The sequence below is a fragment of the Lepisma saccharinum genome, chromosome 18 (assembly GCF_977018435.1).
Source record: "Lepisma saccharinum chromosome 18, izLepSacc3.1, whole genome shotgun sequence".
In the NCBI taxonomy this organism is placed as follows: Eukaryota; Metazoa; Arthropoda; class Insecta; order Zygentoma; family Lepismatidae; genus Lepisma; species Lepisma saccharinum.
Genome location: NC_139246.1, coordinates 72047115 through 72057878, shown reverse-complemented (window position 1 = coordinate 72057878; position 10764 = coordinate 72047115). Strand labels below are relative to the sequence as shown.

Here is a 10764-nt window from a genome sequence, read left to right as displayed (position 1 = left end):
TTCAGGGGCGAAGGTGCATGTAGCTGGGGACAAAATCCGCCATTTTCCAAGATGGAGGCCGCGTTTTTGGAAATATCTCAAAATGGCATTTACGTTTTTTTGTTCTCTTGACTTGATCTACCTCCGTGTGAAATTTGAACTCGATAGCTCGAAATCGATGAAATGGCTTAGGGGGCCGAGAAGCACTTCTTGGGGGGGACGAGAAGGACAATGTATTTTCCTTTCTTCAATTTTTCACACTTTGCGTGGTTCGAACCTTATCAAATTTCACAATATGAAAGGAGAGGTACCGAATTACCAGAATACCGAGTTTTGTCTTCCTCGGTTAGCCACAAGTACACTTTAACGGCATTTTCCCGAAATGGCGGGTTAGGGGGCCGAGAAGGACGCAGGCTCGCGGATTTCATTAGCAAAGTCACCCTTTCGACTTTTATTTAGGCTAGCCCTGCATGTTTTCGTGTATGGTAAGGATGTAGCTTCCATCCTAAGAAATTATTTGAGTTTCGCGCCAAAACTGGATTTTCCGTTGAAACTTGAAAAACCGTCAAGATTTAGCATTTTTCGTGAATTTCAAATGGAGAATCAAACTTTTCCCGTGACCCGAACACTCCACCCACGGCTTACGTTACCCTCACGTTATCTTCACCAACCACCCTGCGTTAGGGGTTAGCGCGATTCACCGCCTGGAGCCAGTTTCGACGGTTTTTCAGGGGCGAAGGTGCATGTGGCTGGGGACAAAATCCGCCATTTTCCAAGATGGAGGCCGCGTTTTTGGAAATATCTCAAAATGGCATTTAAGTTTTTTTGTTCTCTTGACTTGATCTACCAACGTGTGAAATTTGAACTCGCTAGCTCGAAATCGAAAAAATGGCTTAGGGGGCGGAGAAGCACTTCTTGGGGGCCGAGAAGGACATTGTCTTTTCCTTTCTTCAATTTTTCACACTTCGCGTGGTTCGAACCTTATCAAATTTTACAATCTGAGAGGAGAGGTACCGAATTACCAGAATCCCGAGTTTTGTCTTCCTCGGTTAGCCGCAAGTACACTTTGACGGCATTTTCCCGAAATGGCGGGTTAGGGGGCCGAGAAGGACGCAGGCTCGCGGATTTAATTAGGAAAGTCACCCTTCCGACTTTGCTTTAGGCTAGCCCTGCATGTTTTCTTGTAAGGGAATGATGCAGCTTCCCTCCCACCAAATTTTGTGAGTTTCGCGCCAAAACGGGATTTTCCGTTGAAACTTGAAAAACCGTCAAGATTTAGCATTTTTCTTGAATTTCAAATGGAGAATCAAACTTTTCCTGTGACTCGAACACTCCACCCACGGCTTACTTTACACTCACGTTATCTTCCCCTACCACCCTGCGTTAGGGGTTAGCGCGATTCACCGCCTGGAGCCAGTTTCGACGGTTTTTCAGGGGCGAAGGTGCATGTGGCTGGGGACAAAATCCGCCATTTTCCAAGATGGAGGCCGCGTTTTTGGAAATATCTCAAAATGGCATTTAAGTTTTTTTGTTCTCTTGACTTGATCTACCAACGTGTGAAATTTGAACTCGCTAGCTCGAAATCGAAAAAATGGCTTAGGGGGCGGAGAAGCACTTCTTGGGGGCCGAGAAGGACATTGTCTTTTCCTTTCTTCAATTTTTCACACTTCGCGTGGTTCGAACCTTATCAAATTTTACAATCTGAGAGGAGAGGTACCGAATTACCAGAATCCCGAGTTTTGTCTTCCTCGGTTAGCCGCAAGTACACTTTGACGGCATTTTCCCGAAATGGCGGGTTAGGGGGGAGAGAAGGACGCAGGCTCGCGGATTTAATTAGGAAAGTCACCCTTCCGACTTTGCTTTAGGCTAGCCCTGCATGTTTTCGTGTAAGGGAATCATGCAGCTTCCATCCTGAGAAATATTGTGAGTTTCGCGCCAAAACTGGATTTTCCGTTGAAACTTGAAAAACCGTCAAGATTTAGCATTTTTCGTGAATTTCAAATGGAGAATCAAACTTTTCCCGTGACCCGAACACTCCACCCACGGCTTACGTTACCCTCACGTTATCTTCACCAACCACCCTGCGTTAGGGGTTAGCGCGATTCACCGCCTGGAGCCAGTTTCGACGGTTTTTCAGGGGCGAAGGTGCATGTGGCTGGGGACAAAATCCGCCATTTTCCAAGATGGAGGCCGCGTTTTTGGAAATATCTCAAAATGGCATTTAAGTTTTTTTGTTCTCTTGACTTGATCTACCAACGTGTGAAATTTGAACTCGCTAGCTCGAAATCGAAAAAATGGCTTAGGGGGCGGAGAAGCACTTCTTGGGGGCCGAGAAGGACATTGTCTTTTCCTTTCTTCAATTTTTCACACTTCGCGTGGTTCGAACCTTATCAAATTTTACAATCTGAGAGGAGAGGTACCGAATTACCAGAATCCCGAGTTTTGTCTTCCTCGGTTAGCCGCAAGTACACTTTAACGGCATTTTCCCGAAATGGCGGGTTAGGGGCCGAGAAGGACGCAGGCTCGCGGATTTAATTAGGAAAGTCACCCTTCCGACTTTGCTTTAGGCTAGCCCTGCATGTTTTCGTGTAAGGGAATCATGCAGCTTCCATCCTGAGAAATATTGTGAGTTTCGCGCCAAAACTGGATTTTCCGTTGAAACTTGAAAAACCGTCAAGATTTAGCATTTTTCGTGAATTTCAAATGGAGAATCAAACTTTTCCCGTGACCCGAACACTCCACCCACGGCTTACGTTACCCTCACGTTATCTTCACCAACCACCCTGCGTTAGGGGTTAGCGCGATTCACCGCCTGGAGCCAGTTTCGACGGTTTTTCAGGGGCGAAGGTGCATGTGGCTGGGGACAAAATCCGCCATTTTCCAAGATGGAGGCCGCGTTTTTGGAAATATCTCAAAATGGCATTTAAGTTTTTTTGTTCTCTTGACTTGATCTACCAACGTGTGAAATTTGAACTCGCTAGCTCGAAATCGAAAAAATGGCTTAGGGGGCGGAGAAGCACTTCTTGGGGGCCGAGAAGGACATTGTCTTTTCCTTTCTTCAATTTTTCACACTTCGCGTGGTTCGAACCTTATCAAATTTTACAATCTGAGAGGAGAGGTACCGAATTACCAGAATCCCGAGTTTTGTCTTCCTCGGTTAGCCGCAAGTACACTTTGACGGCATTTTCCCGAAATGGCGGGTTAGGGGGCCGAGAAGGACGCAGGCTCGCGGATTTAATTAGGAAAGTCACCCTTCCGACTTTGCTTTAGGCTAGCCCTGCATGTTTTCGTGTAAGGGAATCATGCAGCTTCCATCCTGAGAAATATTGTGAGTTTCGCGCCAAAACTGGATTTTCCGTTGAAACTTGAAAAACCGTCAAGATTTAGCATTTTTCGTGAATTTCAAATGGAGAATCAAACTTTTCCCGTGACCCGAACACTCCACCCACGGCTTACGTTACCCTCACGTTATCTTCACCAACCACCCTGCGTTAGGGGTTAGCGCGATTCACCGCCTGGAGCCAGTTTCGACGGTTTTTCAGGGGCGAAGGTGCATGTAGCCGGGGACAAAATCCGCCATTTTCCAAGATGGAGGCCGCGTTTTTGGAAATATCTCAAAATGGCATTTTATACTTTTATTCCTTTGACTTGGGCTACCTTCGTGCCGAATTTTGATTCCCTAGCTCGAAGTTGAAAATTCTTGAAACAAATTTTCTAAGTCCAAAAACATATAGAAAACAGCAATTTTGAGATTCGGGAGTTTTTTTTTCATTATCTACATGCATATACGATTCATTTAAAAAAATAAAAAAAATGAGGTTTCATGATTTTAGGGTGAAGAGTAACCGAAAATTAGCCGTTTTCTGCTTTGGGGGGTGGGAGGTATCTGGGTGACTTGACACAAGTCTTTCCCAGATTGGGTATAATAACGGCAATGGACGTAGGGGTGCCCAAGAAAGAAGTGATGCTGGGAAAACGTATCACATGTGTGGAAACACGGAATTGGCACCAAAGGTACAAGGGGGGTTTAAGGTATCTGGGTGACTTGACACAAGTCTTTCCCAGATTGGGTATAATAACGGCAATGGACGTAGGGGTGCCCAAGAAAGAAGTGATGCTGGGAAAACGTACCACCTCCGAGGGCGATGAAGCTTGGCTCGAACCAAGCTTGTCGTTTCAGATAGATTTGTCTGTCTGGGCAAAGTTAAGGAGTTGTGTGTTTCCCAGTCTCATACCGTATATCGGTACATAGACCGTCAACCAATGAGCATAAGACTCTAGTCGCAAAAGGGAAAGTTTTCCCAAGCTACCACTCTTTGACTTTAGTTGAGCTTGTATCTGTTGCTTAATGTAAGGATGGAGGTGCAAGTTTGCATAGTTAAAAAAGAGTAAATGAATTCATATTGATATATGGTGGGAATGGTGGCTCTTGTGCATGCTAAGCATGCTCTTGAGCGTGCCCTGTGTATTACGTGGCGAGCACAGGGCGATACAGCACCTTTGCACAGTTTGCGAGTCACGATGAGATGGAACTAACACCTCCGAGGGCGACTAAGCTTGGCTTGAACCAAGCTTGTCGTTCCAGATAGATTTTTCTGTCTGGGCAAAGTTAAGGAGTTGTGTGTTTCCCAGTCTCGTACCGTATATCGGTACATAGACCGTCAACCAATGAGCATAAGACTCTAGTCGCAAAAGGGAAAGTTTTCCCAAGCTACCACTCTTTGACTTTAGTTGAGCTTGTATCTGTTGCTTAATGTAACAATGGAGGTGCACGTTTGCATAGTCAAAAAAGAGTAAATCAATTCATATTGATATATGGTGGGAATGGTGGCTCTTGTGCATGCTAAGCATGCTCTTGAGCGTGCCCTGTGTATTACGTGGCGAGCACAGGGCGATACAGCACCTTTGCACAGTTTGCGAGTCACGATGAGATGGAACTAACACCTCCGAGGGCGACTGAGCTTGGCTTGAACCAAGCTTGTCGTTCCAGATAGATTTGTCTGTCTGGGCAAATGGAAGGAGTTGGGTGTTTCCCAGTCTCGTACCGTATATCGGTACATAGACCGTCAACCAATGAGCATATGACTCTAGTCGCAAAAGGGAAAGTTTTCCCAAGCTACCACTCTTTGACTTTAGTTGAGCTTGTATCTGTTGCTTAATGTAAGGATGGAGGTGCAAGTTTGCATAGTTAAAAAAGAGTAAATGAATTCATATTGATATATGGTGGGAATGGTGGCTCTTGTGCATGCTAAGCATGCTCTTGAGCGTGCCCTGTGTATTACGTGGCGAGAACAGGGCGATACAGCACCTTTTGCACAGGCTGCGAGTCACGATGAGATGGAACTACTACCACCTCCGAGGGCTATGAAGCTTGGCTGGAACCAAGCTTGTCGTTTCAGATAGATTTGTCTGTCTGGGCAAAGTTAAGGAGTTGTGTGTTTCCCAGTCTCCTACCGTATATCGGTACATAGACCGTCAACCAATGAACATAAGACTCTAGTCGCAAAAGGGAAAGTTTTCCCAAGCTACCACTCTTTGACTTTAGTTGAGCTTGTATCTGTTGCTTAATGTAACAATGGAGGTGCAAGTTTGCATAGTTAAAAAAGAGTAAATCAATTCATATTGATATATGGTGGGAATGGCGGCTCTTGTGCATGCTAAGCATGCTCTTGAGCGTGCCCTGTGTATTACGTGGCGAGCACAGGGCGATACAGCACCTTTGCACAGTTTGCGAGTCACGATGAGATGGAACTAACACCTCCGAGGGCGACTAAGCTTGGCTTGAACCAAGTTTGTCGTTCCAGATAGATTTTTCTGTCTGGGCAAAGTTAAGGAGTTGTGTGTTTCCCAGTCTCGTACCGTATATCGGTACATAGACCGTCAACCAATGAGCATAAGACTCTAGTCGCAAAAGGGAAAGTTTTCCCAAGCTACCACTCTTTGACTTTAGTTGAGCTTGTATCTGTTGCTTAATGTAACAATCTAGGTGCAAGTTTGCATAGTTAAAAAAGAGTAAATGAATTCATATTGATATTTTGTGGGAATGGTGGCTCTTGTGCATGCTAAGCATGCTCTTGAGCGTGCCCTGTGTATTACGTGGCGAGCACAGGGCGATACAGCACCTTTGCACAGTTTGCGAGTCACGATGAGATGGAACTAACACCTCCGAGGGCGACTAAGCTTGGCTTGAACCAAGCTTGTCGTTCCAGATAGATTTGTCTGTCTGGGCAAAGTTAAGGAGTTGTGTGTTTCCCAGTCTCGTACCGTATATCGGTACATAGACCGTCAACCAATGAGCATAAGACTCTAGTCGCAAAAGGGAAAGTTTTCCCAAGCTACCACTCTTTTACTTTAGTTGAGCTTGTATCTGTTGCTTAATGTAAGGATGGAGGTGCAAGTTTGCATAGTTAAAAAAGAGTTAATGAATTCATATTGATATATGGTGGGAATGGTGGCTCTTGTGCATGCTAAGCATGCTCTTGAGCGTGCCCTGTGTATTACGTGGCGAGCACAGGGCGATACAGCACCTTTGCACAGTTTGCGAGTCACGATGAGATGGAACTAACACCTCCGAGGGCGACTAAGCTTGGCTTGAACCAAGCTTGTCGTTCCAGATAGATTTTTCTGTCTGGGCAAAGTTAAGGAGTTTTGTGTTTCCCAGTCTCGTACCGTATATCGGTACATAGACCGTCAACCAATGAGCATAAGACTCTAGTCGCAAAAGGGAAAGTTTTCCCAAGCTACCACTCTTTGACTTTAGTTGAACTTGTATCTGTTGCTTAATGTAACAATCTAGGTGCAAGTTTGCATAGTTAAAAAAGAGTAAATCAATTCATATTTACACATGGTGAGAATGGTGGCTCTTGTCCATGCTAAGCATGCTCTTGAGCGTGCCCTGTGTATTACGTGGCGAGCACAGGGCGATACAGCACCTTTTGCACAGGCTGCGAGTCACGATGAGATGGAACTGCTACCACCTCCGAGGGCTATGAAGCTTGGCTTGAACCAAACTTGTCGTTTCAGATAGATTTGTCTGTCTGGGCAAAGTTAAGGAGTTGTGTGTTTCCCAGTCTCGTACCGTATATCGGTACACAGACCGTCAACCAATGAGCATAAGACTCTAGTCGCAAAAGGGAAAGTTTTCCCAAGCTACCACTCTTTGATTTTAGTTGAGCTTGTATCTGTTGCTTAATGTAACAATGGAGGTGCAAGTTTGCATAGTTAAAAAAGAGTAAATCAATTCATATTGATATATGGTGGGAATGGTGGCTCTTGTGCATGCTAAGCATGCTCTTGAGCGTGCCCTGTGTATTACGTGGCGAGCACAGGGCAATATAGCAAGCTTGTCCCACTTGCGAGTCACGTTGAGGTGAAGCAACCACCTCAGAGGTGCATGGACCTCGGTTCAGGCGTCTAGTCTAATTCGAACCCAACTGTTCACCCGCCACGCAAGCAACCGGGGAGGTAGGTATACCAATCGGTATCAATGCCTTCACTGTCGGTCAACCGCCGGTTGCAATTTCGTGGATGGAGTAGGGATCATCCTTTCGGATGAGACCCGAAGCGAACGTTAGCTATGCGTTCAAAGGCAACCCCACTAACGTGGGAAGTTGGTTTTCGAATTTTTTTCCGAAAAGCATTGCTGTATTCATAGTTTTCGGAAAATTCACGGCGCCCATCTTTGTTTCTGCACCTTGTACGAGAAAGTGACAGAGCCGTGCAAGCGGTAAGGTAGCCTTCCTTGGAAGACTGTTTTAACCTTGGGAACTCCGGTTCATCCGAACGACTCTAGGATGAAACCTGCACCAAGGGAAAGCAAGCTAGTTCTGTCTTTTCTCTCCCGGTGACGGCGATGCCTTCTCCGGTTTGCGTTGCATCGTTTCTGAAGTTGACCCGTCCGCTCTGCTCACTTGGGGAACTCCGGCTCGACCGAACGACTGTAAGTCGAAGCCTGCACCGAAGGAAAGCAGCGGACGTGCCATCCTCCTTGGCGAGACAACCTAAACCCGAAGGTTCCCGAGAACTTGGTACGGGTGTCCGTCGAAGCGTGCGTTCTCCGTAGCGCCGTCTTGAGTGGCTGCCTGTTGCCGTACAGGCACGGCTGTTCGCTGGGAGCTCCCAGCCTCCCAGGCAAGGAACAGAACCAGAACGCGGGCACGGTTCCAATCGAAGAAGTCGGTTCGCCGTTCCCGCGCGCAAACGAACGTCTCGAAGTTTCCAGCTTTAAAGAAAGTGGAAGTACGTAGACCTGTAACCGAAGTAGTGGGAGTAGTATAATTATGTTTTCTGGAAAGCGGTGTAACCTTTCGTTCTTCAAGCGTGAGTGTTGCGTTGCCTAAGTTAGTGGCGAGCCGCTTTCCTCGCTTAAAACATGGCACTCTGCCTCGCGCGAGTGCTGCATACGCACAGTATGCACCGTACCCTGGTTGATCCTGCCAGTAGTCATATGCTCGTCTCAAAGCCTAAGCCATGCATGTCTCAGTACAGACTTTACCAAAGTGAAACCGCGAATGGCTCATTACATCAGTTATGGTTCCTTAGATCGTACGCATCCTACTTGGATACCTGTGGCAATTCCAGAGCTAATACATGCTCACGGTGTCTCCGGCCGGGCAACCGGACGGGGTGCCGTTACCATTCAAAAGACCAAACGGTCCGCTTCTGCGGGCCGACTCATTTGGTGACTCTAAGTAACCTCTAGGCAGATCGCACGGTCAAGCACCGGCGACGCATCTATCAAATGTCTGCCTCATCACACTGTGGATGGTGGGTTATTGGCCCACCATGGTGATTACGGGTAACGGGGAATCAGGGTTCGATTCCGGAGAGGGAGCCTGAGAAACGGCTACCACATCTATGGAAGGCAGCAGGCACGCAAATTACCCACTCCCGGCACGGGGAGGTAGTGACGAAAAATAACGATGCGGGACTCATCCGAGGCCCCGTAATCGGAATGGATCCACCCTAAACAGTTGGGTGAACCTATCGGAGTGCAAGTCTGGTGCCAGCAGACGCGGTAAGTCCAGCTCCGATAGCGTATACTAAAGTTGCTGCGGTTAAAAAGCTCGTAGTTGGATCTGGGTCTCGGGCGGTCGGTTCGCCGTCAGGCGTTCAACTGGCCGTACCGGACGTCTTCTCGGTTTCCCCGGTCTGCTCTTCACCGAGTGGACCGGGGGATTCCGGGACGTTTACTTTGAACAAATTAAAGTGCTCAAAGCAGGCTATTCGCCTGGATGCTCCTTGCATGGAATAATGGAACAGGACCTCGGTTCTCTCTGTTGGTTTTCGAACCAGAGGTAATGATTAAAAGGGATTGACGGGGGCTTGAGTATTGCGAGGGGAGAGGTGAAATTCTAGGATCCTCGCAAGACTACCTACAGCGAAAGCATTTGCCAAGAATGTCTTCATTAATCAAGAACGAAAGTTAGAGGTTCGAAGGCGATTAGATACCGCCCTAGTTCTAACCATAAACGATGCCATCCAGCGATGCGCAAGGTTCAAGAACACCGTGCGCGCAGCCCCCGGGAAACCTGAGATTTCGGGTTCCGGGGGGAGTATGGTTGCAAAGCTGAAACTTAAAGGAATTGACGGAAGGGCACCACAAGGCGTGGGACGTGCGGCTCAACTTGACTCAACACGGCAAACTTACCAGGCCCGGACACCGCAAGGATTGACAGATTGAGAGCTCTCTCGTGATTCGGTGGATGGTGGTGCATGGCCGATTTTAGTTGGTGGAGCGATTTGTCTGCTTGATTGCGATAACGAACGAGACTCCTGCCTATTAACTAGGCGTCGGGGTATGTGTTCCCCCGGCGCATCAAACCTCTTCTTAGAGGGACCGGTTGTCGCAAGCAGCAAGAGTGGGAGCTAAATCAGGTCAGTGATGCCCTTCGATGCCCTGGGCCGCACGCGCGTCACACTGAAGGAGACAACGCGTCTTCCCCTGCCGAGAGGTACGGGTAACCGCTGAACCTCCTTCGTGATAGGGACCGGGGATTGCAATTATTCCCCGCGAACGAGGAATGCCCAGTAAGCGCGAGTCATCAGCTCGCGTTGATCGAGTCCCTGCCCTTTGTGCACACCGCCCGTCGATGCATCCGATCGAGTGATACGGTGAGGCCTTTGGACCGGCGCCCTGCGGGGGTTCCACCTTCCGCAGGAACCGTCGGGAAGACGGCCGAACCTGGTCACTTAGAGGAAGCAAAAGTCGTAACAAGGTTTGGGTAGGAGAACCTGCCCAAGGATCATTACCGTACGGTATATCCGCTTCTTCACCTTGTCGTCCATCCGCGAGAGCGTCGAAGGGGGACTAAGACTCCCGGAGCCGGCGGAATGGTACGTAGTTGGTTGTTGAAGGGTCAAGAATCGGTCCTCGGCCCCCAACGGGGGCATTCCCCCTCGCAGGGAATGCCTGGCTGAGCGGGTGTGCGGAGTAAGGCGATTCCCCCTTCGCTCCACTACGTTTGTTTCTAAGGAGGGCTCCTCCGGAGCCCTTCGCCGGAAGTTCAGACCCCGGTTTCGACCGGGGGAGAACTCCCTAACCGGCATAGGTGGCCAGCCGGGGCTTCCGGCAGGTGGCGGATCGCTGGACTTGGGGTTTTGTGGGTACCGCAATGTCGGTACCCCATCACCCAGCCGACCACTTGAAGCTTTGCTTCGTAGCAATGTACGTGACCGGCATTCGTGCCGGCCCGACTATGATTGGCTGATGGTGAATGAATGGTTGTCTTTTGCAGTTAGGTGTAACTCTAGCTGTAGAGTAACTTAAAGAAAGCACGTGGAGAA

The 10764-nt window shown here is 48.2% G+C and overlaps 1 non-coding gene across 1 annotated transcript; it reads left to right on the top strand.

The window, feature by feature from the left end:
- The first annotated feature begins 8398 nt into the window (after positions 1–8398).
- On the top strand, positions 8399–10229 carry LOC146002720 (small subunit ribosomal RNA). The gene has a single exon (XR_014443756.1). It is a non-coding gene; the product is annotated as a small subunit ribosomal RNA (ribosomal RNA).
- The last annotated feature ends 535 nt before the right edge of the window (positions 10230–10764 follow it).